At 45.5% G+C, this 27,663-nt stretch overlaps 5 non-coding genes and 4 pseudogenes across 5 annotated transcripts; 1 reads left to right on the top strand and 8 right to left on the bottom strand.

Annotated features, from left to right (window-relative positions):
- Positions 1-5,416: 5,416 nt before the first annotated feature.
- Positions 5,417-5,535, bottom strand: LOC148670835 (5S ribosomal RNA). Its single transcript, XR_015938319.1, has one exon. It is a non-coding gene; the product is annotated as a 5S ribosomal RNA (ribosomal RNA).
- A 537-nt stretch (positions 5,536-6,072) lies between these two features.
- On the bottom strand, positions 6,073-6,191 carry LOC148670836 (5S ribosomal RNA). Its single transcript, XR_015937851.1, has one exon. It is a non-coding gene; the product is annotated as a 5S ribosomal RNA (ribosomal RNA).
- Positions 6,192-6,728: 537 nt separating this feature from the next.
- LOC148670837 (5S ribosomal RNA) lies at positions 6,729-6,847 on the bottom strand. Its single transcript, XR_015937852.1, has one exon. It is a non-coding gene; the product is annotated as a 5S ribosomal RNA (ribosomal RNA).
- Positions 6,848-7,384: 537 nt separating this feature from the next.
- LOC148670838 (5S ribosomal RNA) lies at positions 7,385-7,503 on the bottom strand. The gene has a single exon (XR_015937853.1). It is a non-coding gene; the product is annotated as a 5S ribosomal RNA (ribosomal RNA).
- A 536-nt stretch (positions 7,504-8,039) lies between these two features.
- LOC148670839 (5S ribosomal RNA) lies at positions 8,040-8,147 on the bottom strand (annotated as a pseudogene).
- Positions 8,148-8,684: 537 nt separating this feature from the next.
- Positions 8,685-8,803, bottom strand: LOC148670840 (5S ribosomal RNA; annotated as a pseudogene).
- Positions 8,804-9,340: 537 nt separating this feature from the next.
- On the bottom strand, positions 9,341-9,459 carry LOC148670841 (5S ribosomal RNA; annotated as a pseudogene).
- A 1,481-nt stretch (positions 9,460-10,940) lies between these two features.
- Positions 10,941-11,105, top strand: LOC148670842 (U1 spliceosomal RNA). The gene has a single exon (XR_015938181.1). It is a non-coding gene; the product is annotated as a U1 spliceosomal RNA (small nuclear RNA).
- A 599-nt stretch (positions 11,106-11,704) lies between these two features.
- Positions 11,705-11,823, bottom strand: LOC148670843 (5S ribosomal RNA; annotated as a pseudogene).
- Positions 11,824-27,663: the final 15,840 nt, after the last annotated feature.

Here is a 27,663-nt window from a genome sequence, read left to right on the forward strand (position 1 = left end):
CTGCTGTCTTTCTGTGCCTTCATCTTTGTGTCTCTCTCTCCTTCCTTTCTGTCTGTCTCTCTGTCTGTCCTGCGTTGTCCCAGCTGGGCCTGTCTCCCCGGCTCTCTGCCTTCAGCTCTGTTCGCCGATGTCCCACCAGCCCGTCTCTCTCTCAGCCTGTCTCTTGACTTGCAGGAGGAAGAGGAAGTGGAGACAGTCATGGTGACGTCAGTGTCTATGTCCCTAACACCTGCAATAACAATATTCTTTCCAGGTTCCTTTCCTGGTTCTGTGCCTGCTAAGATCTGGACTGGACTGCACTGGACCGGACCTGAGGGACACCAGACGACTGTACTGGAGCCTAGGGACACCAGGCTGGACTGGACCGGAGCTGAGAGACACCAAATTGGACTGGACAGGAGCTGAGGGACCCCAGACTATGCTGGACCGAAGCTGAGGGACCCCAGTCTGTGCTGGACCGAAGCTGAGGGACCCCAGTCTGTGCTGAACCAAAGCTGAGGGACCCCAGACTGTGCTGGACTGAAGCTGAGGGACCCCAGACTGGACTGGACCGAAGCTGAGGGACACCAGACTGGACTGGACTGGAGCTGAGGGGCCCAAGACTGGACTGGAGCTGAGGGGCCCCAGTCTGGATTGGACTGAAGCTGAGGGACCCCAGACTGTGCTGGACCGAAGCTGAGGGACCCCAGTCTGGACCTAAGCTGAGGGACCCCAGTCTGTGCTGGACCGAACCTGAGGGACCCCAGTCTGGACTGCACTGGAGCTGAGGGACCCCAGACTGGACTGGACCGAAGCTGAGGGACCCCAGTCTGGACTGCACTGGAGCTGAGGGACACCAGACTGGACTGGAGCTGAGGGGCCCCAGACTGGACTGGACTGGAGCTGAGGGACACCAGACTGGATTGGACCGGAGCTGAGGGACACCAGACTGGACTGGACTTTTGTTAAGCATCAATAAACAATTTTAAAAAAAAATCTGTTTAGCTTTTGGTTTGTTCCCTCCCCCCCCCCCCAAGGTTGCTGCTGGGAGAGGTGTGAGTGGGGCCAGCAGGGGGAGCTCTCACCCTGCGGTCTGTGTGGGTCCTGATGCCCCAGTATAGTGAGGGGGGACACTGGACTGTACACAGGCGCTGTCCTTCTGATGAGACGTCAAACCGAGGTCCTGACTCTCTGTGCTCATTAACAATCCCGGGGTGTCTCTGGAGAAGAGTAGGGGTGTTACCCCAGTGTCCTGGCCTGACTCCCCCCTGGTCTTGACCCATCATGGCCTCCTAATCACCCCCCCTCTCTGAACTGGCTCCATCCCTCTGCTCTCCTCCCCACTGGGAGCTGCTGTGTGCTGAGCAGACTGGAGCATCATCCAGGTGGGGGCTCCACACTGAGGGGGGCTGGAGGGGATCCCCCTGACCTGGGAAGAGCTCTGAGGGGAGGGTCCAGACTTATTAATTATTATTATTATTCGTGCTGCACTGGGCTTCAGTCCTGGTAGTGAGAGGGGGATCTGTGATCAGTACAGATACTTATGACTGTATAATAATACACGATAGAAATGGAAAACAGGGTAGCGCTGTAGTCCCTTCGAAACGTTTTGAACTGCCAGAAGAAGTTTTCACAACCCGGACTCGTGAAGGTACAGGTCTTCTCCCTTCGTCCGGAGTAAGGTGAGAGGTCACCCCCTCGGGGCGCAGTATCCCCGATGCACCCCCCCACCACCACCCAAAACGACACACACTTCTGTGACGATTGGGAGACCCCGGTTCGACCAGCCCCTGCGGTGGAGGAAACGGCCCGCTGGAGAGAACACGCAGACTCCACACAGAAGGGTCACCTCGGCATTAATTCCAACAGCAAAACAACACCAGAGAGAAACGGTCTCCGAAAGATAAGCGCACACCGGGAAAAACACGAAGGGGGCATTACAAATGGGAATAGGAGTTCTTTTTTTCTTTTCCGGACGTCAGTTGTATAGTGTCCTGGTGATTTCTCCCGTTTCGAACGGAGTTTAATGTCGCGTTTCTACTTTATTAGAGAGAGGCACTGAACTTTGGGGAACGTGACATCCACCCAGTATTACTAGTAGGTTGATAAATATAAATGTTCTTTTTCCCCCCGTATGATACCTCGCGAAATATAACGATGGCCAACTCCTTAAGTCGAAATTTAAACCCTTCTCACGCTACAAGACAGTCCGTCAACATAGCCGCAGCCCGAAGCGCGACCTTCGGTATGACGTTGGCGGAAAAGGGGGTAGGGTAAGTACGTCACAGCCGGGGGAAGCCCCTATCACGTGAGAGGGGTGCGGCGGGCGACGAGCCCCCGGGGGCGAAGAGAAGTTGATTTGCGGGGGGTGTGGAAACACTACACGACCGGGCAAGCGAGCCGTTTTTTTTTTTATTTGTTTTTTCCAGAACATCAGAACAACCGCAGAGATGACCATCGATCCACCTCCAGACGTTTCCTTTTTTGTCCTCTTTGGCCCCCAAAATAAAAAAAAAACTGGGATCCATCGTGGCGTTGCCAAATTAAAACGTCAACCACTTTTCGGGCTTTCGTGCTGTCCATGATGAAACCGTCATGGTTGTGTAAGCATACGTTACGTCACAGACCGGCGGCGCTCGGACGTGAGGAGTGTCGTTACGTTTTTGAAATGGCACGTCAGACAAGATCTCTGACAAGATCTCCGAAAAACCCAAACCTGTAAGATTCAATTTCAATTCAGTTTTTTATATAGCGCCTTTCACAACAAGAATGCCCCAAGGCCCCGAACAAAGGAGTTGTTCCACACCCCCGCCACCCTCTGTGTACAGTAGAGCCCCCTGTACTGACTGGAGGAGCTCACCCAGCTGTGTCTGGAGAGAAGCCGGGGTATCGGCTTCAACCACAGGGCTGGGCGGCTTGTTCCCCACCCCCACCCCCTTCTGTGTACAGAAGAGCCTCCTGTCCTGACTCCAGTAGGAAATGTCACCTGGAGGCAACACACCGGCTTCTTTTAACAGATCACCTCGGGAATCGGGAACAACGGAGCTGTGTGCGGCCGTCTGTACGGAGGGGTTCAGCGCGGAAGGGCTCCGGGCTTGGGTCTGGACTCCCTGTGTTCTTCGGGTCCAAAGACAGGCTTTTGGGCTAATTGGCTTCTGGGAAAACTGGCCCTGGTGTGTGTGTGTCCTATGATGGAGTGCTGTCCTGTCCAGGGTGTGTGAGTGAGTGTGTGTTTGTCATGTGATGGACTGGTTCCTGTCCAGGGTGTGTGAGTGTGTGTGTCTGAGTGTCCTGTGAGGGACTGGTGTCCTATCCAGGTTGTGTGTGTGTGTCCTGTGCGGGACTGGTGTCCTGTTCAGGGTGTGTGAGTGTGTGTGTGTGTCCTGTGAGTGACTGGTGTCCTGTCCAGGGTGTGTGAGTGTGTGTGTGTCCTGTGATGGACTGGTGTCCTGTCCAGGGTGTGTGAGTGAGTGTGTGTGTGTCCTGTGATGGACTGGTGTCCTGTCCAGGGTGTGTGAGTGTGTGTGTCTGTGTGTCCTGTGATGGACAGATGGTACCAAGCCTGGACACCCATGAGACACTGGCTTCCTCAGAAGACTCTCACGGAGGGCACACTGTCCCTAACCCGGGTCCAGAAGAAACTACAGTGATCTATAATTCCTGCGCCTCGGAAGGGTTTATGACGTCTATGTCCGGCGCCCGCGCCCGTGGACCGGCGGTTTGGCGTCGCGCTCCGCAGCTCGAGCTTCGGTGCGAGTCAGGGCGGGAGGGAGTCGTGTGGCCTCGGCGCCATCTTTGCTGGTGAGTCAATTGTGACCGTTGCGGTACAATAAACCATCAATAAACCTTTTCCCACCCCGTCCAGTATTTCTGTCGCGGCCCAAGTCCCTTACAATCGACAAACTATAAAAAAAACAGTAGCCCTTCGCAACATTACACGCCATTTTTTTTTATTTTAAACGTCCGCTAGATACGCAGGTGGCTCGATACCTGTCTTATCCTCGCCGGCGTCTTTATACCGGCAAGTGAATTTTATTTGGGGTCCCTCAGAATTGTGACAGAAATGTCAGTGAACCACAATAAAAAACGAAACTTTTTTTTAAAGGCGGTGAATGGATTTTTTGAGTAACCGTGTAGCGACTAACGTAAGGAAAAAAAAGTTGTCTTTCCCTACGAAGACGTTTTGGTACAGGACTTTCTTTAAATATCAGTTGTGCATAGCGTTTTACAAAAAGTTGATGATGATCTTGGAGATAATTGCAAAGGAAAATTGAGATAACTACCAAAACATTACGTGTGAAACGACAGGACAGAACTTTGAACCCACAAAGAAACAGAGGTATGAAATATTGCCTCGTCATGGGGGGTTGATAATTGTAGTAAGTGTTCCTAATTTTCGTAAAGAAATGTATATTATGGGAGTCACACGTGAGATTTAGTGTATATACGTTTCATATTGTGCATATATACGGGGTTAAAAAGTGGAATGAGTATGATTATAAACTCGTGTGTCCTATAATCAGATAATTTTTGAACAAGCTTTGATTAGACAGGTGAAAAACAACATCAGATCCTTTATTTTAATATATTCTCACGTCTGAATATCAGCTTCTCCCCTCTGGCCAACATTTCAGGGCTCCCAGGTGTAGATCCCAAATTGAAACAAATATTAATTTGTTACCCAGTTAAACAGTTAATAGAAGTGAGTGACCAGGGTAAATAAAGGTGGGTCAGTGTAAACTGTTTATTCTGGACCAGACTTCGTCATGTGTGATATGTCATGACTTCTTATATTAAGTTTTATCTTTATATTTAGTTCTACATGTGTAATAGATGCGATGTGTGTCCATAAAAAGGTTTCTCCAGGGGAAAATCAAGTTCGTTTTAAAACCGTGTTTCCTTTTTAGGGTACGTTTGCATTCCAAGTGTGGGGTTTTTGCCTTTTTATCATATTTTGGATGTGAATCCGTGGTATTTTTGCTGAGACAAGTTGCCTTTCTTATACGCGGAGGGATCTGCTCGTGAGATGTCCGCTCGGTCCATTTCTGAGCTCAGTATAAGGTGTAGAAAGCATGACTGTCATCATAACCCGCATCTCACCCAGGTGTGGAATAATGTTGTGACTATTGCTTCAGCAATAACATGCTGATTGCATGTTTCTAGATGGGTATAACAGAGATCTCAACTACTGAGGGGCCTTATTAATAAAGTCTCCACAGCCGAAGCGCTGTGTCTCTTTTCAGCTGGCGATAAACCTTTCCTCGATCCTTTGCGGACTTGTAAAACTGTTCCTGATCAGAATAAAAAACGCTCACGCTAATACACAAGCACCCGTGTCTCGCCAAAGCTGACAAATAAACAGACGGACAAGCCGCACTGCACGTGTGAACAGGGGAATGAGCGAGCGAGCGGGGATAGGGCGCCTCCTGCGCTTAAAAGCTTACAGCACCTGGTATTCCCAGGCGGTCTCCCATCCAAGTACTAACCAGGCCCATCCCTGTTTAGCTTCCGAGATCAGACGAGATCAGGCGTGCTCAAGGGGGTGTGGCCATAAGCGAGAGCAAGGCTCGCTGGCACCCTTCTTATTGAGAGGACAGCTCCGTCACCTCTTTTACGACGCTGCTTTTTTTCCCTTGCGTTTTTCTCTTCTTCCCACGTTCTCTCTCTTCACTGCCTTCGTCCCCGCTCTATTTCACTTCAGCCTTTCACTCTTGCTTCCTTCCAATGAGGACGGAGCTGCGGGAGAAAGGGCGCTATAGAGGATCGCTGTGGAGAGCTGCTGCTGTGCTTTGACATCTGAGCTCTGTGGAAAACGATCTCAATACAATTCTGAAAAACGCGACTCTCCGAACGCCAGCCGAACAAGTCTCCACAGCCGAAGCGCTGTGTCTCTTTACAGCTGGCGATAAACCTTTCCTCGATCCTTTGCGGACTTGTTAAACTGTTCATGATCAGAATAAAAAACGCTCACGCTAATACACAAGCACCCGTGTCTCGCCAAAGCTGACAAATAAACAGACGGACAAGCCGCACTGCACGTGTGAACAGGGGAATGAGCGAGCGAGCGGGGATAGGGCGCCTCCTGCGCTTAAAAGCTTACAGCACCTGGTATTCCCAGGCGGTCTCCCATCCAAGTACTAACCAGGCCCATCCCTGTTTAGCTTCCGAGATCAGACGAGATCAGGCGTGCTCAAGGGGGTGTGGCCGTAAGCGAGAGCAAGGCTCGCTGGCACCCTTCTTATTGAAAGGACAGCTCCGTCACCTCTTTTACGACGCTGCTTTTTTTCCCTTGCGTTTTTCTCTTCTTCCCACGTTCTCTCTCTTCACTGCCTTCGTCCCCGCTCTATTTCACTTCAGCCTTTCACTCTTGCTTCCTTCCAATGAGGACGGAGCTGCGGGAGAAAGGGCGCTATAGAGGATCGCCGTGGAGAGCTGCTGCTGTGCTTTGACATCTGAGCTCTGTGGAAAACGATCTCAATACAATTCTGAAAAACGCGATTCTCCGAACGCCAGCCGAACAAGTCTCCACAGCCGAAGCGCTGTGTCTCTTTTCAGCTGGCGATAAACCTTTCCTCGATCCTTTGCGGACTTGTAAAACTGTTCCTGATCAGAATAAAAAACGCTCACGCTAATACACAAGCACCCGTGTCTCGCCAAAGCTGACAAATAAACAGACGGACAAGTCACACTGCACGTGTGAACAGGGGAATGAGCGAGCGAGCGGGGATAGGGCGCCTCCTGCGCTTAAAAGCTTACAGCACCTGGTATTCCCAGGCGGTCTCCCATCCAAGTACTAACCAGGCCCATCCCTGTTTAGCTTCCGAGATCAGACGAGATCAGGCGTGCTCAAGGGGGTGTGGCCGTAAGCGAGAGCAAGGCTCGCTGGCACCCTTCTTATTGAGAGGACAGCTCCGTCACCTCTTTTACGACGCTGCTTTTTTTCCCTTGCGTTTTTCTCTTCTTCCCACGTTCTCTCTCTTCACTGCCTTCGTCCCCGCTCTACTTCACTTCAGCCTTTCACTCTTGCTTCCTTCCAATGAGGACGGAGCTGCGGGAGAAAGGGCGCTATAGAGGATCGCTGTGGAGAGCTGCTGCTGTGCTTTGACATCTGAGCTCTGTGGAAAACGATCTCAATACAATTCTGAAAAACGCGACTCTCCGAACGCCAGCCGAACAAGTCTCCACAGCCGAAGCGCTGTGTCTCTTTTCAGCTGGCGATAAACCTTTCCTCGATCCTTTGCGGACTTGTTAAACTGTTCATGATCAGAATAAAAAACGCTCACGCTAATACACAAGCACCCGTGTCTCGCCAAAGCTGACAAATAAACAGACGGACAAGCCGCACTGCACGTGTGAACAGGGGAATGAGCGAGCGAGCGGGGATAGGGCGCCTCCTGCGCTTAAAAGCTTACAGCACCTGGTATTCCCAGGCGGTCTCCCATCCAAGTACTAACCAGGCCCATCCCTGTTTAGCTTCCGAGATCAGACGAGATCAGGCGTGCTCAAGGGGGTGTGGCCGTAAGCGAGAGCAAGGCTCGCTGGCACCCTTCTTATTGAGAGGACAGCTCCGTCACCTCTTTTACGACGCTGCTTTTTTTCCCTTGCGTTTTTCTCTTCTTCCCACGTTCTCTCTCTTCACTGCCTTCGTCCCGCTCTATTTCACTTCAGCCTTTCACTCTTGCTTCCTTCCAATGAGGACGGAGCTGCGGGAGAAAGGGCGCTATAGAGGATCGCTGTGGAGAGCTGCTGCTGTGCTTTGACATTTGAGCTCTGTGGAAAACGATCTCAATACAATTCTGAAAAACGCGACTCTCCGAACGCCAGCCGAACAAGTCTCCACAGCCGAAGCGCTGTGTCTCTTTTCAGCTGGCGATAAACCTTTCCTCGATCCTTTGCGGACTTGTAAAACTGTTCCTGATCAGAATAAAAAACGCTCACGCTAATACACAAGCACCCGTGTCTCGCCAAAGCTGACAAATAAACAGACGGACAAGCCGCACTGCACGTGTGAACAGGGGAATGAGCGAGCGAGCGGGGATAGGGCGCCTCCTGCGCTTAAAAGCTTACAGCACCTGGTATTCCCAGGCGGTCTCCCATCCAAGTACTAACCAGACCAACCCTGTTTAGCTTCCGAGATCAGGCGTGCTCAAGGGGGTGTGGCCGTAAGCAAGAGCAAGGCTCGCTGGCACCCTTCTTATTGAGAGGACAGCTCCGTCACCTCTTTTACGACGCTGCTTTTTTTCCCTTGCGTTTTTCTCTTCTTCCCACGTTCTCTCTCTTCACTGCCTTCGTCCCCGCTCTATTTCACTTCAGCCTTTCACTCTTGCTTCCTTCCAATGAGGACGGAGCTGCGGGAGAAAGGGCGCTATAGAGGATCGCTGTGGAGAGCTGCTGCTGTGCTTTGACATTTGAGCTCTGTGGAAAACGATCTCAATACAATTCTGAAAAACGCGACTCTCCGAACGCCAGCCGAACAAGTCTCCACAGCCGAAGCGCTGTGTCTCTTTTCAGCTGGCGATAAACCTTTCCTCGATCCTTTGCGGACTTGTAAAACTGTTCCTGATCAGAATAAAAAACGCTCACGCTAATACACAAGCACCCGTGTCTCGCCAAAGCTGACAAATAAACAGACGGACAAGCCGCACTGCACGTGTGAACAGGGGAATGAGCGAGCGAGCGGGGATAGGGCGCCTCCTGCGCTTAAAAGCTTACAGCACCTGGTATTCCCAGGCGGTCTCCCATCCAAGTACTAACCAGGCCCATCTCTGTTTAGTTTCCAAGATCAGACGAGATCAGGCGTGCTCAAGGGGGTGTGGCCATAAGCAAGAGCAAGGCTCACTGGCACCCTTCTTATTGAGAGGACAGCTCCGTTACCTCTTTTACGACGCTGCTTTTTTTCCCTTGCGTTTTTCTCTTCTTCCCATGTTCTCTCTCTTCACTGCCTTCGTCCCCGCTCTATTTCACTTCAGCCTTTCACTCTTGCTTCCTTCCAATGAGGACAGAGCTGCGGGAGAAAGGGCGCTATAGAGGATCGCTGTGGAGAGCTGCTGCTGTGCTTTGACATCTGAGCTTTGTGGAAAACGATCTCAATACAATTCTGAAAAACGCGACTCTCCGAACGCCAGCCGAACAAGTCTCCACAGCCGAAGCGCTGTGTCTCTTTTCAGCTGGCGATAAACCTTTACTCGATCCTTTGCGGACTTGTAAAACTCTTCCTGATCAGAATAAAAAACGCTCATGCTAATACACAAGCACCCGTGTCTCGCCAAAGCTGACAAATAAACAGACGGACAAGCCGCACTGCACGTGTGAACAGGGGAATGAGCGAGCGAGCGGGGATAGGGCGCCTCCTGCGCTTAAAAGCTTACAGCACCTGGTATTCCCAGGCGGTCTCCCATCCAAGTACTAACCAGGCCCGTCCCTGTTTAGCTTCCGCGACCAGACGAGATCAGGCGTGCTCAAGGGGGTGTGGCCGTAAGCGAGAGCAAGGCTCGCTGGCACCCTTCTTATTGAGAGGACAGCTCCGTCCCCTCTTTTACGACGCTGCTTTTTTTCCCTTGCGTTTTTCTCTTCTTCCCACGTTCTCTCTCTTCCCTGCCTTCGTCCCCGCTCTATTTCACTTCAGCCTTTCACTCTTGCTTCCTTCCAATGAGGACGGAGCTGCGGGAGAAAGGGCGCTATAGAGGATCGCTGTGGAGAGCTGCTGCTGTGCTTTGACATCTGAGCTCTGTGGAAAACGATCTCAATACAATTCTGAAAAACGCGACTCTCCGAACGCCAGCCGAACAAGTCTCCACAGCCGAAGCGCTGTGTCTCTTTTCAGCTGGCGATAAACCTTTCCTCGATCTTTTGCGGACTTGTAAAACTGTTCCTGATCAGAATAAAAAACGCTCACGCTAATACACAAGCACCCGTGTCTCGCCAAAGCTGACAAATAAACAGACGGACAAGCCGCACTGCACGTGTGAACAGGGGAGTGAGCGAGCGAGCGGGGATAGGGCGCCTCCTGCGCTTAAAAGCTTTCTGAATTCTGAGTACGTACGGGATCCTCGGCCTTGCGCTTATAACAAAGTCCAAGTCCCTTTGCAGACAACAGCAGTTGTCACATGATTGTCTCTGAGGATGTGCGACAATGGCCAAGGAGAGCCCCGATCTGAGCTTGCGCTCACTTTTTGACCAAGACACAGGTGTGTGCTGATTGGTTGAGAGTTTGGCGGGCATTGGAGACCCACGTGGTATTACCACGCCCTGCGTGAGATATGAGTCACTTACTCTTGACACTTAGGAATGCAGTCCAGATGTCCATTTGGCACTCCCTAGACAGATAGGCGCCAATGGATGACCATTGATCATGATAGCCAGGCTTAGCTAAGTGCATCCCCATCTGGGAGCTGTCCCTTATCAAAAGAAAACATCTTAAATCAGCCTGCATGAATACTTTCTCTGTGGCTGCACCACAGAGATGGAAGGTGAGATGGGGCCTCATTTAGGACAGCATACCACCGCTTAATTCTGTCTTATTAACAAGCATTGCCGCTACAACGGCATCTCTCCTGTCAAACTTCCTCCTGACTTGTTTGACAGGATCTGGGCCGTGGTGAACAGTGGGAAAGTTGCCCTGTGGAGAGTGAGGAACATGGGGCTGTTCAAAGGCATCGAGGTCCCAGTCAAGGCAGCAGGTAGCCTGGCCCTGTTCATCACCCAAGAGAACTATTACCTCAGAGATCTGTGGAGAGAAAGGAGGGAGGAAGCAGAAAATCTGTGGGAAATAGAGAGCATAGGTCAATATCTCAAGAAACTGTGAAAAACATTATCATGTTTAAGTAAAGAATGTGATTTACACCAGAAAAAAAAAATTGTTGCTATGTAACTGGTACCGTGTCAAAATGTAATGAGATGTGATCATATATACTGTTTTAAGTATGTATATTAATGTAAAGCTTTCTAATTTGTGATGTCCTGTATTTTTTTGTAAAAAGAAAATAAAGTTCTTAAAAAATCGATTCACCCAGGGCGAGGCTCGGCCATTGCACTCCGGCTGTGCTGACCCCTGCGAATTCCCCAAATGTGGGAATCTCGACTGCATTATTTCTGGTAGTGGGGGACTGCGTTCGCGCTCTCCCCTGATGTGCTTGGTCCAATATCGGATACAGAAGAGCTATGACACCACGTGCTGCGATAGGATCCCAGTTCGAAAGCCACTGCTGGTTCCCAGTTTCTTTTAGTTAGAGGTCCGGAGAAGCATTTCAAGCTGGTTACACTACTCCTTCCGGACATTCATTCCCTTTTCAAAGTCAGTCGTTTTGCTGTAGTCTGCATTATTAAGGCCAATTTATTTGGTCATGGGGGCCTCGGTACTGTATGCTAATTCTCAAGACAGTTTCACCCGTTTTCTGATTGCTAGGTTCTGTACCAGTGCAGACATGTCAAACAGTGAATGGCTGTACCTCTATTGTATCCCTGCTCAATGAATGAAATCAGTAATAAATGAATATATGTATAGTTACACGAAAAACAAGTGGTTTATCGACTCATCTTCATTTGCAGATTTAGAGGCAGCTTCGATATTCGTTTTACAAACGGGTTTTTTTTTATATGGGTCAAACACATGCCATAGCAACAAAACATCTCTAGAGATGAGGCTATAGATCACCTTTCCATCCTCCAGGTTTTCCTCCCAAAGCCTAAGGCACCAACGGTGACCCCTGCTGGCCGAGAGAGCAAAAGCTTGCTGCACCTGGTAATCCCAGACAGTCTCCCATCCAAGTACTAACCAGGCCCAACTCCGCTTAGCTTTCGAGATCAGACGAAATCAGGCACATTCAGGGTGGTGTGGCCGCAAGCGAAAGCCATGGCGCCTGACTCGCTACTTGAAGCTGTGTGTGGCTGGGGCTCTGTGCCCCCCGAGCGGGACTGAAGGATCGTTCGTGTGCAACTCTTTGGAAAGGAGCTTCTTTCCAAATCGCATTGCGTACCTGGATGTTGGCGAATGTGCTCCCTTGTGTTGGCTTGTCCCGCACTGGAGGAGAACAAACAAACTGCAAGGAGGAGCACAAGGCAAGTCTTCACAAGACAAAAACCTCCAGTGCACAGCACTCTGAAAACATTTCTGGGCTGTCGCGTGTTTATTTCAGCACATAAAGCGCAACAGTCCAACACGTCGGCCGGGCGCGCGGCGCCTCCGCCCTCTTGTGGCCTTGCGGCGTCAGAGCAAGAGGCTCCTTCTCGCTGCCTTTCCGCTGTGTTGCAGAGCCCCGAGAGGGAACCTGGAGCGCACACTTTGTGGGGGGCGGGGGACCGCGTTCGCGCTCTGCCCCCGGTCTCTTGCGCGAGTACTAAATCTCACGGCGCCAGCAAGCGGCCAGGAGACAAGTACAATATCGCGGGACAGGGGGGCCTTGTCATTGATTGTTACATATGAGACGGGGATTAGGAGGAGACTCCGACTGATTGGTAAAGGGGAACACTAACACCAGAGTGACACCCCCGACGTCTCTTTTTGAGAGATTTCTTAATGGCCATGGAGGGTCGGGACCTCAGTTTTACGCCTTCCCCGAAGGACGGCGCCTGTTTGTGCAGCAGAGTGTCGCCATCAGGATGCTGGGGCATAAGAAAGCCACACAGACCGCAGGGTGAGCGCTCCCTACTGGTCCCAGTCACACCTCTTGCAGGAGCAGTAGCAACCTGAGCTTTTCCGGGGGGAATCTCCCATCCGGGTGCCGGCTAGGCTCACACCTGCTGGGCTGCCGTGGGTGAGCCCAGTCAAGAGTCGCAGGGTGAGATCTAGTCATCGGGGAGAAACGATACAAGCGAAGGATTACTCGGCTCCCAGCACTTGAAAAGACCGACAAATGACTCTTTCCCGCTGGAGCTGAATGTACCTGCATGTGTCATGTCGTCTTCTTCCCCCGCCCCGCTGTGTTTGCTGTATTGTCTTTGAAGCCAGACCCCGAGACGAGACGGGCTGTCCTGTGCCCCAATTAACACTTTACAGGTGCCATTCCCCGGCATTGTGGCCATTGTCGGTGGTCACACGCGATAAGATAAGGTGGAGGAGAGCGGGGCATGCCCAGCGCCAGACATTCAAGGAGGGGGCTGTGCGAGGTGAGGTGAGGTGCGACACGCCGGAGCCCCGACGCTGCTAATGCGGAGCACTTGTTGAACTGGCATTGAAAGGACGTGTGCGCACGGAGCGAGCCTTCCCTGCGGCGGAGCGTGGAAACTCTCTCCCCGCGCTGCAGGAGTTGTGTGCGCTGCAGCGGTGCCGAGAGAACAGCACAGAAGACAGCAGGCTCTGGAGAGCGGGTAAGAGATGGAGCCTTGTGGGCAGGCGAGCAGGCCCGTTTTTTGGAAATTGCTGAAAAGGCTCCGGTGTTTGTTCAGTGTGTGGCAGGCGCACGATGCGAGCTTGCGTAGCCGGTCTGGTGTTATGCAAATGAGGCCGAATTGCGTCCCGGGACATGCTGCGAATGCGCATGGCGACTGCAGATGTGTAGGAAACGGCGCTTCCTCCTCGCCGCCCGCCGGGGCAGCGGAAAGGCAGCAAGAAGGAGCCACAAGAGGGCGGAGGCTCTGTGCATCTGGCCGACTTGTTCGACTGGTGCTGTTTCTGTTTTGAAATAAAACGCGCCAGCCAAAAAATGTTTTCAGTGTGCTGTGCACTGGAGGTTTTTGTCTTGTGAAGACTTGCCTTGTGCTCTTCCAGTGCGGGACAAGCCAACACAAGGGAGCACGTTCGCGAACATCCAGGCACGCATTGATTTCGAAAGAAGCTCCTTTCCAAAGAATTGCAAATAAACGATCCTCCAGCCCCGCTCAGGGGACACGGAGCCCCCGCCACACAATGCAACGGGAGTATAAATGATGTATCCCGCCAGCCATTCGACGATCATTTTTCATGGGTGAATATGGTTTTCTGGGGGGTTGCAATGTTGGTCTTTATTGGACATTCCTGGTGATTCTGACACGTGTTAAACACTCGCATTTCCTGCAATTATAAAAAGGGTTAAGTTTCGGTTTCGCTGACAAATCGAATCGACTTTCACGGAGAGAAGAAAGGAAACACAATGTTTCGGCTGTGGAGCTTAGTACCGATAACACTGCTGATATTGATGGAGTAGAAACAAGTGATGTATTGGCAGCTTTATCTGGGGCGAGAAGTCCTGGAACAACTACAAAAATGTTAGGATGCAGAGGAAGAAATATTTTCCACCTTACCTCACCCAATCCTGCTGCATTAACGAAGCTGAAGTTGGCTTCTTATTCGGCAGCTTCTTATTCGCGTTTTTCGTTCCACCTTATAAGATGCTACTGTGATGTTATGCCGCCTTTCGCTTGTAGATGGCTCTCTATAGTTATTTTTAAAAATACTAATCCGAGTGGATTACTGGACATAGCCTCAGTAAAGGGGAATATGTACATAATGATTATCCAAATTGCATTTTTGTATGAAACACATTTAAGAAAATCGAAAACCAATTTTCAAAACTCACAATAACACAAACTGGCATGTTAGACGACAAGTAAATAAGACAAAAGCAAACCATTCATTCACTGGCATTTTCTGCATATTTACCACGACCTTGCCTTCTGATTATTAAAAGTCTCAAAATCTTGCATTTTGCAAGAAATGTTAATATAGCAGTCTACAATGGGACATTTAGAACATGGCTTGTGAGAATATGGTTAACCAAAGATGAGCAAAGGGTGATGGCACTTTCTGCTTATTGCTATGACCCTCCCTCCTGATTATTAAATAGTCTCACAATTCTGCCACTGAGGTAATGTGACAAATTATGAAAATCATTAAGTATAAGAAAATTTACTGTACCATTTTTTAAATATGACCTTATGAACATGTAAGGATTAACAGTCAACAAAATAGCACCCCTTCTGCTGATTTACTTTTTCCCTCCTTCCTTGTCACCAGAACATCTTAATATTCCGACACTAAGGTAGGAGAGACAAAATCACTTATCATGTACATTTGTAATTACGACACGTCACTGTTGCATTTCTGCGTTGTGACATGTAATACCCACAGTGGAAATTCATAGTTGTGATTATAGGAATGTTATATATCAGGTGGGTAGCTGCGTCAGCATGCGTAGGCTGCAAAGGAACAAGTAAAGGATTATTCCATGTTGAAAAGAGAAGAAAGGAAACACACTGTTTCGGCTGTGGAGCCTTCTTCAGGTGTGAGAAAGACAGGGCAGTATGCAAAGATTATTATCCTTTTATCTTTGCTGATTGCAGTTTATCTTTGATGACAGAATCAAAGACGTTAAGGAATTTTTACACCTAATAAACAGACACTTTTTTTGAACACCCTTATTTACTGTTAACAAAAGAGCTGACACGTATTATGTGTGAAAAAAAGCTGCTAAACAGCTCGACCTGCTGCCCCCTCTGAAAGACAGAGTCACTCATAGAATTATTGAAATGGCGGATGGTTTCAAAAGTACACTGGTAGAGCGCGTTAAGATGAGCAGATGCTTTTCATTGCAATTAGGTGAGTCTGTAATCGATTTGGCCAATTCACTCGTTTATGTTAGATATGAGTTTGAGGGTATGTCTCATGAGGACTTTCTGTTCTGTAAACCGCTACCATCAGGAACAGGAAAGCAAGAGCAATGAAAAGCTGCACAGCGCTGTGAAAGAAAATACAGAGAAGTGAAAGGCAGTCCTTTCTCTAAGGAGGTAGAAGAAGAGCGATTCCCCGTCGGGGAATCAAACCCCGGTCTCCCACATGACAGGCAGGGATACTCACCACTATACTAACAAGGAAGACATCGCCCTCTCTGACCCCAGGCATCGTGTCTTGACCCACCGTGCTGGAAGCCGACGCGTACTGTGATTCCTTTACAGAGCAGAAATGACAACCGAGGAGCCGAGAGATCATTTCAGCATTTCGCGTCTGAACGGAAAACACAAACGACCAACTCGGAATGACTTGCTTTTGACACTTTTCAAAGCGTTCTTTGTGCACAACGACTGCGCTGCCTAGCAGATACAAATGGGTTGTACAACTTCGATCTAGCAAATGCAAGAGGGCTAAGCCCCCTTTCTTTTAGCCCAGGTTCGATCTGTCTCCCAGAATCACCAGGGCGCACGCACACACACACCCGTGCCGTTGAAGTGCTCTGCTTCATTTCTAAGGGCAACTCAACATTCACTCCTACCCCGAGAACAGAAAAGACAGCGTCCGCAGCAACAACAGCTCAGGTCTCTGCACAGGAGCTAAGCTGCCCCCATCTCCTCCTGCGGAGTGGAGTCCTGCCTGGAGCCGTGTTTGCAGGCAGCGGCTCCCCGCGCTCTGTCTGTGCGTCGTGTCCAAGAGGTCCTGGGAGGAAGAGAGAGCCCTCCCACTCGGGGGCTTTTCCACGGTCTGTGTGAGGAGGGGTGGGTGTGTCCAGTAGCTTATCGAGCATGTTGTGTATCTTAATAAAGAGCCTTTCTTATATGATTTAGACTATTTTATTAACTACACAAATCACGGTCTCACACCATATGTTCCCGCCTTCTACTCTCTCGGTCTGTTGTCTCGCGATGTCTATTCACTATACGACATCCCTTCCTTTGTTATTTTTAAAGTCTATAGCTTTACCATACAATTGTAACAATTTTATATCAACACACAGTAAACTGTTATTAACTATTACAACAAAATGTACATAAAGCCTTTCATTTCTATTCAATACATTCATCTTTTTTTACAACAATTTCTATATGTACCAACTCAAATTTTAGTTCAATTTCTACTTAAGTCACTTCTAAATATCACCTCATTTCTAGCAGTCTAAGCAACATCTACATAGATAACACAAACAAAATAGGGCAATTTAACATTTGGAGAGCTATGCAAGTCCTGTATTTTTAAATGTCTCTGTAATGAGCCGGTTTCCTGATAACCCTGCCACTAATGGTTGTTACTTTACTTCTGGGTAAAGTTACTGGCTCTCCTAGGGATGTACTCTCCACTGTCTGAGGACTCGGCACTTCCTGCACGTCAGAAAGTCCTGTATTCTCAGCATTTTCTGTTTCTGCAGATTCAAAATCAAGATCCAATGGAGGAGCGTGTCAAAGATGTTTTACATTTCTCATTATTTTTGAGCCATCTTCCACATTCACTAACTCAAAAGAGTTACAAGAGGTGTTTCTCAATAACACATAGCGAGTGTCTTTGAACTTGGCATCCAATTTACCGGTGTCTAGGCCAGCCACAAACACTACGTCACCGACCTTGAAGTTATGATCCCTTGCTCGATGTGTCTGGTCTGCATATAATTTCATTTTGTGTGCATACTCCTCATGATGTCTATGGATATCTTTTGTCTTTTGAATGTCCCTTGGCTCTTCTTCTTTCTTTTCCATGTTTGGTAGTTTAGTCCGGATATCACGCCCAAAGATAAGATTAGCTGGGGTTTCTCCAGATGCCCTGTGTGGTGTTGATCTATAAGTCAGCAGAATCTTAGGGAGTTCCTCTCTCTCTTTTTTCCTTCTGTCACAGCTGCTCTTAAGGCCTTTTTCAGGTATCTGTGAAATCTTTCAATTTTGCCATTACATCTCAGATAGTAAGGTGATGCACAGATGTGTTTAATTCCACAATTAGTCAGAAATGATTCAAACAACTGTCCTATGAATTGCCTGCCATTATCTGTTACTACCTCTAGTGGATAACCAAATCGTGCAAAGATGTTCATCATCTCTCTAATAACTGTGGCTGAAGATATGTCTGATACAACAACCGCCTCAGGGTAAGAAGTATAATAGTCTATGACAGTCAATATGTATTCATTCTGAATGGGACCTACCAGGGCAATGCCCAATTTTGTCCAAGGCCTTGGTGGTAATTCAAGTGGTTGGAGAGGTTGATCCTCCTGCAATGGCTGATTCAACACACAAGTGGAACAATTCCTGATTAGTCTTTCAACATCACTGTCCATGTTGGGCCAGTAAAAGTTGCTTCTCAGGTACTGTTTTGTACAAACTACACCGTGATGTGTCTCATGTGCTATTTTCAGTGCTTGTCTGATTTTTGTTTTCGGTAACACAATCCTCTGTCCTCTTAAAAGCAGTCCATCATATGTAGATAACTCCAACCTACACCTGTGGTATGGCTGCAGTTCGTCTGGAATTGGATTAGGCCATTGTCCTTTTTCCACTATGGACATCAACAATTTCAATGTGTCATCTTCGTTTGTTGCTTGTTTAAGTTCCTCAAGTGTCAGTGCATGCATATCATAAGTGCTGATTGAAAGCACTCCATCAACATAGGTGTCTACATAACCAGTGTCTTCTGTGTCTGGTAAAGGAAGACGTGACAATGAGTCTGCGACATTGGTTTTCCCTACTATGTGTTCAATTTTGTAATCATAAGGCCATAATCTCAATCCAAGTCTTTGTATCTTGGGTGGTAACAATGTTGCCTTTTTGGGATTGAACATATAAATGAGGGGTTTATGATCCATTTGAAGTGTGAACTTGCCTCCCCATAAATATGTCCTAAAATGTTCCACTGCCCAAACACAACCCAAGGCTTCACGCTCTATTTGTGAGTAATGCCTTTCTGTTGGGGTAAGTGAGCGACTTGCATATGCCACTGGTTTGTTCTGTCCATCTTCTTGTCTTTGTAGCAATACTGCTCCAAGTCCTACAGGATTCGCGTCACTGATCACTACTGTTGATGCATCTAGTTTGAAGTATGCCAGACATGGTTCAGTTACAAGTGCTCTTTTCAACTCGGCAATGGCTTTCTCAGTTTTCGATATCCATTCCCACTTCTGTCCTTTCCTCATTAGTTTTCTAAGGGTTCTGATATATCTGCATAATTAGGAATTAATTTCATCAAAAATCCACAAGTGCCTAAGAACAAGTGCAGAAGCGCAACATTCTCAGGTCTCGGTGCACTGCAAACAGCTCTCACCTTTTTCGGGTCTGGTTTTATTCCTTCTGCAGTGACCAAATGTCCCAGTATCTCGATCTCTTTTAGGCCAAAGATGCACTTATCTTTATTTAAAGTTAAGCCTCTGTCTTGGAATCTTTGGAATACTTGCCTGAGCCTCTGTTCAAGTTGTTCTTCATTTTCCGCATGTACTACAACATCATCCATATACCATACAACACCAGGCATTTCACACAACATCGAGTCCATAGCCTTCTGATAGGCCTCTGGGGCACTAGACAAGCCATAAGGAACTACTCTGAAATGGTAACAACCCCTGTGTGTGGTGAAAGTAGTAAGGTGTCTTGATGCCAGGGCCAACTCAACTTACCAGAATCCTTTTCGAACATCTAACTTTGCAAAAACTTTGGCTCTTTGCACTGCTTGCAATATGCTGTCAACCGTTGGTACTAGATGTCTCTCTCTGATTACTGCTTTATTCACTTCTCACAGATCCACACATCCTTGGTGTCTTTTTAGGTATTATCAGAATATTTTAGATCCATCTGCACCTTGATTCACTTCTTCAATAATTCCATCATCCAGGATTTTATCTAACTCCTGATTAACAGCTTCTATCACTGGACAGGGTACTCGTCTCAGACTTTGAGCTACTGGCAAAACTTTCTCATCTACTGTAACCTTGATCTGTCCTAAACCTTTAAAGAGTGACTCATATTCCTGTGCTAACTGCTGAAACTTCTGTGAGGACTGGTCAACCACATTGACAGTGTCTCCTACATTCAGAATCTTCAGATCGAAACATGCTTTTCTTCCCAACAATTGTTCTACATTTCCTTCAATTCCATAGGCTTTGTCCTTTATTACATTTTCCTACCATTTCAGCTGTGCCTCAAAGTAGCCAACACACTGAAGTGGACTAATTTGTGCATAGGCATAGCATTTCTTATTAGTCTGCTTAAGTTTAGTTCTGTGTGCAAACACTTTCTTGAAACGTTCTACTCCAATGAGGTTTCTTCCACTTCCTGTATCTATCAACATTTTTATCTCTTGGCCATTTATTTGAACAGTTTCTTTACCTTCAGGGTCAATGGAATAAACAAATTCATCTGAGTCTGAAGAAGGTTCTTGAACTGCGCTCACTGGTTTATCCGTTTTTTTAAGCTTTGTCCCTTCCTTATTTGTATTAACTTTCTTTTCTTTTTGGAAACTGATTTTCTTTCTACACACTCTGGTGCATAATGACCTGTTTTCTTACAGTGTAGACATTTTGTTACTTGTGCTCCGCATTCATCTGCTTTGTGCGTTGGTAGTCCGCACCTGTAATGTCAGTTATGTAATGTCAGCCGTCCCCTGTTCTTCTATGTCTGTAACTTGACTGCGTCCTGCTGCTCAGCTTTTGTTTCTAAAGTTTGAGAGAGCAACCCGTTCAATGTTTCTTTTGAAGTAAACATGACTCTCTCTAGCTTTGTCACTGTGGTTAGAAAGCATTTTTTTGATTCTGCTTGAGCTGCTTCATAAATTCTAGCAACTGTAAGAGCTCTTTCTAAAGTCGATCTCTTAACATGTCAGCTTCAAATCCTTCAAAGTCACATGATTTGGCCAGTTCTCTTAGTGCATTTACAAAAGCATCAACAGACTCGTCCTGAGACTGAGATCTTGTCACAACCGCCAGCCAGCCCAGATAAACTAACCAGTGCCAGCAGCAGTTTGAAAATAACAATTGAGTCTTCTGTTAGAGAGCTCTACCTCGCCTTTCTTTGTACCTCGCTTACTATACTTCTCCTGGTTCCTGAACTATCCTTTTGGCCCTTGACCTTGAACCTTGCCTACTGATTTGGATTGTAATATTCTCTTCGGATCTCCAGGATTTTTGACGTTTTGGATTGTACTCCTGTTTTGATATCTACCTGGTCCTGCGTCTGCATACGATCTGCATACCTATTCGTGGGGGATTCTTTACAGATCCTTGTCTAAATTTATGCCATTCCAAAACCACATTTCTCTGCAGTGTAAAGTAAGTGTCTAAGGCAGCTACAGTCTGTTCATACTGTAAGTGTAAGCAATTATTATTATTAATTATTTGTTATCTTTTGCCAGAAAACAGTAAAAAAGTTCATCATAACACAACACAGTCCCTTTTATATATGATCACTACACAGTGTTAACATCAAAGTAGTAGTGCAAAGAATTCTAAATCAACAGTATGTCACCACGACATGATTTATTCCACTTTGCTGTAAGAAAGATCAAAGAAAACTGGCTTCTGTCAAATAGAGGTGTATCCAACGTGATTCCTTATTAGGTTAACCAAATATTACCATCTCTACAGTACCTTTCAGACAGGACACACTACTAAAAGGATTCTAACCGAAACAATAAAACACAATCACATCATCGAAGTCTGAACCCCACTGACTTTCAATATCATACCGTGTACATCTCCAGGCTTGGAGACTCATCAAAAAAGAACAACCTAGACACCAAAGTGATCCTTTTCTTCCAGTAAGATTATGGCATTTGCAGGATGCTGTCTAGATCAATGAACAGCTTACGTTAATAATAGCGAGCAGGTAGCATAGCATTTAGACACACAGCCCCTAAATTGTAGAAATATGTCAGACCTTATTAAGGATGCCCCATACCTACAAGCATATTTAACAATGCTGTAGTCTTCTACATCATCTCTGTAGTCTTATTGATCCTGAGTGATCTAATTCTTTAGGAGGTGCAGAAACAGATATCAAGTGGGTAAGTAGACAACCACATTGCAATTGTTTTTTCTGTGTCTAACCCTTTTTTTTTCTCCACACCATGCCTGCCACTCTTCGGTGCCTTTGGTTGATATCGAGCTCCGTCCCCCATGACAAGGGATCCTCCTGGATTTCTGAAGCAAGGAACCCAGCCGATATGAGTCCCTACAAAACTCAAGATCCTGTACTGCTCAACCCAGTGGATGGGACATACTCAACATTAATATCTAGCCTGACATAATACAGGGAATAGAATTCACTGTGTCAATCTGCATGGTGGTGCATGTGAACTGTTTCTAGTAACTACTTGTCATACCTGGAGGGGAGGTCAATCATCAGGCCTTGGTCCCCCAGAGATTTTTTTTCTCCTTTGGAGTTTTTTTGTTTCTCTCCTTCGTGCCTGATGGTTACACAGTCACATCTGCATACCACACCTTCATTGTGATTTGCTACAGATACAGCTTATTTAAAATGTGAAATTAGGAAAAACTAAAAAAGCATGAAATAAAAAGAATGTCAAATCTAAAATTTTCAGATGTTGTGATGAAGCTTTTGACTCATGAATAGCACCCCCCATCCCAGTGTAATGCATGTTTAATGGTGCTGTATTGAAAAAATAATTTAAAAAAAGGTTTCACAACCCCAAGCAAGGTTGTATAAGGTGAGGGGGGGGGGGGGCTGTCTGGTGTGTAAAACACTTGGTTGCAGCATTGTGGGTGCTGTAGTTTAAATGCTATTGGTTTGTGAACAGCATACCCCTATCCCAGCGCATTGTGCCACAATAATTAAAAGCATGAGAAAATGAGATTCAGAATGCAAAGCTGTATTAGTCTTCTGTGTAAAAAATCGGTTTGAACATCATTGGAGCTGTTTGAATTAAGCTGCTGAGTAAAGAATATTTTTAATTTTCCCGCTGTCAGCACTATAGTGTATATATAGTTGACCCTTACCTGAATGAAAACAGGACATTAAGAAAGGGTTTCAGAAATCAAACAAAGCTTTATTCCTGTGCATACAGTCTGGGTAATTGGAGACTGCGCTGTCCTGCTTCCTATGGTGATATACTGGTTTTTCACACAAAGCCGTATTGAGCAGTATTTCTTGCATTGTGAACGTGTGTACACAGCAGTCCCCCAGGTTCCAGTTAGTGCGTAGTTACACATCAATGAAAAACCAGAGGTTTAAAAAGATAATTAGCTCACTTATAGTTTGATGTAGAGGGTGTGATTCACCCCATGGTTTTTAAAATGCATTTAGTTTGAAGGCTTTCTGTGTTTCCATTGCTAAGATATGGTCAAAATAATATCCGTGCGTGGTAAAAAAAATGTCTTAAAAATGACATAGTGAAGGCTGTGAAAACAGTCACAATGTAGTTTGCACATAAAGCAAGTGTTTTCTTAAACCTAAGAGGTTTTGTGAAAATGATACAGGTGAGCCAAAATCGTTTTTGAATGCTTACTTTACCCCGGTCAATGACAGTACCTACAGGCTATCGATAGGTTTGCTGGCACTGTGGGTTTGTTGTTCCTGACAATGTGCATGCTGAGAAATGCGCACAGACTGGCTTTCTTCTCGGAATGAAAATGTTACCGCTTGTACCTCATGTTAACACAGTTTTAACCGTTAGCACACTCATATATATCCTGAATCAAGAATTAATGTGCCCTGGAATCCATTGTACCGCTTCAAACTGAAAGTCAGATATTTAGAGACTTGGTAAAGACTTTTTACAGGAAGAGATGTCGTGCTTCAGCTGCTCTGGCCTGCAAAGTGCGAAGGGGCTTCATTTGAAATACCCGATTATATTTCAAAATCCAAGGTACTTTTGCTGTGCTAGAATGTATAATTTATTATAAATGTTTCTTTCACAGCCTCTTCTTCAGGAAACCTCGCACACACTAAACATTCTTCAAAGACTATAGGAACAGTAAAAAAGAAAGCAGTAAGATGGATGAAAATAAAATATTTTGACGTCTCTTCTGCAACTGATGAATACTCCTGTGTGACGTTATTTCTTAAATAGATTCTGTTTTTTTGCCACAGGCTGTGGGTCTCTGTTTTCAGCCACTGGCCAAGGTTCCAGTCTGTAAAAAGAGCAAGAGCACCTGTTTGGAGTGTTTACGACAGCAGCGGGTCTCCAAACAGAACTTCATCTCCTGAAAAGTGCCCCTCCCTGCCACACAGGTTGCTGTGCCTGGTGCAATGCATATCTCCACACAGCCCTCCACCCCCAGCAGAGCACACACCGCCTCAGGACACTCCGTCCTGTCCTCTCTGCTCACCACCACCCAGGAATTGGCTGATGCCATCCCCACTGTCTCTCTCCCCTCAGGAAGCACTATCTACACAGCAGAATTCACAGATGCCAATGCCATGTACAGTTCTCACAGATGTCCATCTTTTGTCCATCAGTCAAGAGAAGGAGGGGGGATTGAATGTGCAGTGTGTCGGCACAGAGGGGACAGCCAGAGCCGACCGCTATACCGCTCTTCTGTTTTGTAATTTTGTGACTGGGATTGTGTGATTGGAAACCGATACATGATAGGATAAACAAAATGCTTCAAAGAAAGAGGTGCTCTTTCTCTCTGGTTTTAGTCTGTGTAGCAATAAAACAATCAGATTAAACAAGAGAGAGTGCGACGTTACTTTTCGTCAATGAAAAAATAGTCTTTTCATGTTTATTTAAGTGTCCTTCTTTCATTTGGATTGTATGAAACAACTCGGGAGTTATTGTTATGATTACTCTATTAACGAATCCTCAACTCGTTCACTTTTTGTTATTTTGGGAACATTTTGACATGTTGCTTTTAGCCGTCGATACTGTTGAATTCACTCAGTTTGTAATGTAGGGTGCTCTGAACAAGTTAAACTTTGATACAGGACAAATGTATTTCCCACAAGCTATACTGTAGTAGCTTTAAAAGTATACAATATCACACCATATGCATGTGGCACGTCTTTGTTCAACTTGAGAAAAAACAGGACATTTGATTGCTGGTTGCCTTATGTTAAAGGCCAACAATGACACCAGAAAACTGAAAGTTCCTTCCCCTCCCCCAGTAGAACTGTCTAATCTACATAAACACAGTGGGATGTAACACCTAGCCTAGACTTTGTGAGAAGTATGGAGCTGCGTTGCATTAAAATGGCTGCAATGGAATATACAGTAGTAGGCAAAAGTTAATTTCAAGCTGAAAAGAAAAGACTCAACATGTCCCCTCTATATATTTTCCATTTAGACCATCCAATGTCATTTATTATTAATATCTTCCGTATCCCATTAAAATCAGAAAGTTTCTTACACGTGTAAATCCAACTATTTTCTAATCGCTTTATCCAGGACAGGTAACAGTTTCACCAATACTATTTGGTAACTTTTTACGATTGTCAGACTTCAGAATGCTTCAACTGATGCTTAAAGATATGACATAATGCGCACTGTGTTAAAGAGCTATTGAGCACAGAACATCTTTACACTTGTGAAAAGATTTGCACGTGCAGTTTATTCTTATCTGTGTGAAAACAGGAAATATCGATGGAGTTTCAGAAAGTAAACGGAGGTATAGAACACCCTATCTCAGATGTTTAATAAATTTTGTTTTATTAGTTTGTGAAAACAGTTACAAAATACCCCAAACAAAATACAATTTTAGAATACAAGCAGTTTGAAATTATTAGTTGTTATTAATAAATCACTTAATTTTGAACATCTTGTGATATTTAGAAATAGCAACAAATCAATATAATTTACTATTTTAGTTTTTCAAAGAAATGTTTTTGTTAAAGGAAAACTCATGCCAGGAGCTGGGTTCAAACAAAGCTATAGCTGAAAAGGGCAGGCAAAATGTTTAAGTAATCATGGGTGAACAAGACAAATTGATGCAGATGTTTAGAAAGAAAGTGGACTACAGTAATATTTTGAACTTACAGCCTATCCAAATGTTATTCATTATTAATCTTTCATATCACATTAAAATGAATGTTTTTTTTAATGTAAGAGACAATACACAATTTGTGTCCTCTATAACACTTCAGTGTACTTTTTAATCAGTTTAATGTTTAACAATGTAATACAAAGCTTAAACTTATTAAATTGTATATACCGTTTAGACTGTTAAATTCTGTAATTGACAAACAATTGTCCCTCAGCATTGACAGGGATTCAAAACCAAGTGTTTTCTGGCAACAGACCAAATGCTGCACATGAGAGCTTTCATAGCTCCACCTGGTGGTTTTACAAGATATTCCACCCTACTTTGATACATCATGCGGTATCCTACAGTTCTTTGCGGAACAAGCACTGCGATTTACTGCAGCATACCTTGCACATTTTGAATGGTTGGATCTGTAGTTCTACTCAGTTTGGTGAATTCTTGATAAACCAAACTGGTGCCCTCCCTCTAACTCACCATTCCTCCCTTATGGTAGTGTATGCAGAGAAACCCATGTATATAAACCCATAGGGTCAAATGCAATCGACTTCCCCAGTTAAAACACAGCCGCGTACTAGGTTAGTATGGTACATTCTGGAGATCATCTCCCGCTCTGAGTTCAATTGCGGCAAAAAACATGTGGAACAAAGTTGGAGCTCAGCTTAACTTGTGCTTAATCCGGTTCCGAGGGCTCGGCGTTGTTGTAATAATTAGCCTGAACTGCAGGGGACTGTACATCAGAACACTTCTGACTAGTAGAATAATAGGTAGGCCACGTTAATATACAATTACTTTTCTGTATCTTGTTTATATTCAAACTAAATTTCCTGACAAATCAGTTAGTTTTTAATTTAAGAATTGCATTTAGACGACAATTCACCTGATGAGGTGACATAGTTATTAATGAGATACACAATTATATTTAGTCATGAAACAAATGAGAACCACAGCTTTGCATTTGAAATTAAACACTACTGTATTATTGCAACATTAATTTTGTTTAACACTCCAGATGAATAAGCAGACATCATTATACCTAAATCATTACAAAAGACACCGACTAATAATCAGTAAAGTTAAGTTTTATTTTTAACAGAACTGGAAATTAGACTAATAAAAATACTTGAGCAAAAAACAAACAACAAAACAATTGTTCCTCTGACCTTCTAAGCATTTTTTTAAAGGCAATACATTTCTTTAGCAGGGTGTGCCTTGTGTTTACTTTTCAGAACTTTGATTTTCTCTCTCTCCTGTGTCAGTTCAGATTAAGCTCTTTAATCAGTTCCAACATCTTCCTTTCGAAGGGGGGAAGTGCTTGCTGGCGTGTTGTTTTGCTAAGTCTTGCTTATCCTTTATGATGGTATCTTCTAACACCTGCGCACAATCCAACAACATTAGAAGACCAGCACTATAACAGGAGTCATAAAACCACAAGAAGCCACATTGAACAAGCTTTCAGAATTGTAAAACAACGCTTTGCTTGTCTGTCATTTGGTTTGCATACCAGTCCATCAAGAGCTAGCACAACCCTGGCTGTTTTAACACAGTCATTGGATCACAGCCACAGGACAGAAAAGGGACTGTAAACCATCATATATCACTTAAGATGCTGAGTTTTTTTCCTTTAACATGCTTGGGTGCAACCTATTTCCTCCTCATCCCTGCTTTCCTCTGATAACCACAAACACAGAGAACCATCACTAAAATATTTAACAAATCTATCCAGTTGACTCCTCGATTTTATAGAACACATTAAAGCCTCACGCTACATTTATATAAATAATAGTTTAAGTTCTGTTCTCTTCACTCCCTAGCACCTTAAACTTCACAGCTACTAGTAATGATTAACATTCAACATAATTAGTAAATGTCACTTTTGTAAATACACACATTAATCAACTTCATTATGAATAAATGTGGTATGAGTGTTAAGCAATTTTAATTAAATATTACAATGTTTTCAAGCAGATGCATAAATTCAGTACGTGGTAACTATTATTTCCACTATATTCTAGAGCCTTCTAATGCAATTCATCGTTACACCAAGTATGGTATTAAGTTGCTCAAGCCATATTAAAAGGTGGTTTAAAATAAT

This window comes from Lepisosteus platostomus, chromosome 5 (assembly GCF_059453375.1).
Source record: "Lepisosteus platostomus isolate fLepPlt1 chromosome 5, fLepPlt1.hap1, whole genome shotgun sequence".
In the NCBI taxonomy this organism is placed as follows: Eukaryota; Metazoa; Chordata; class Actinopteri; order Semionotiformes; family Lepisosteidae; genus Lepisosteus; species Lepisosteus platostomus.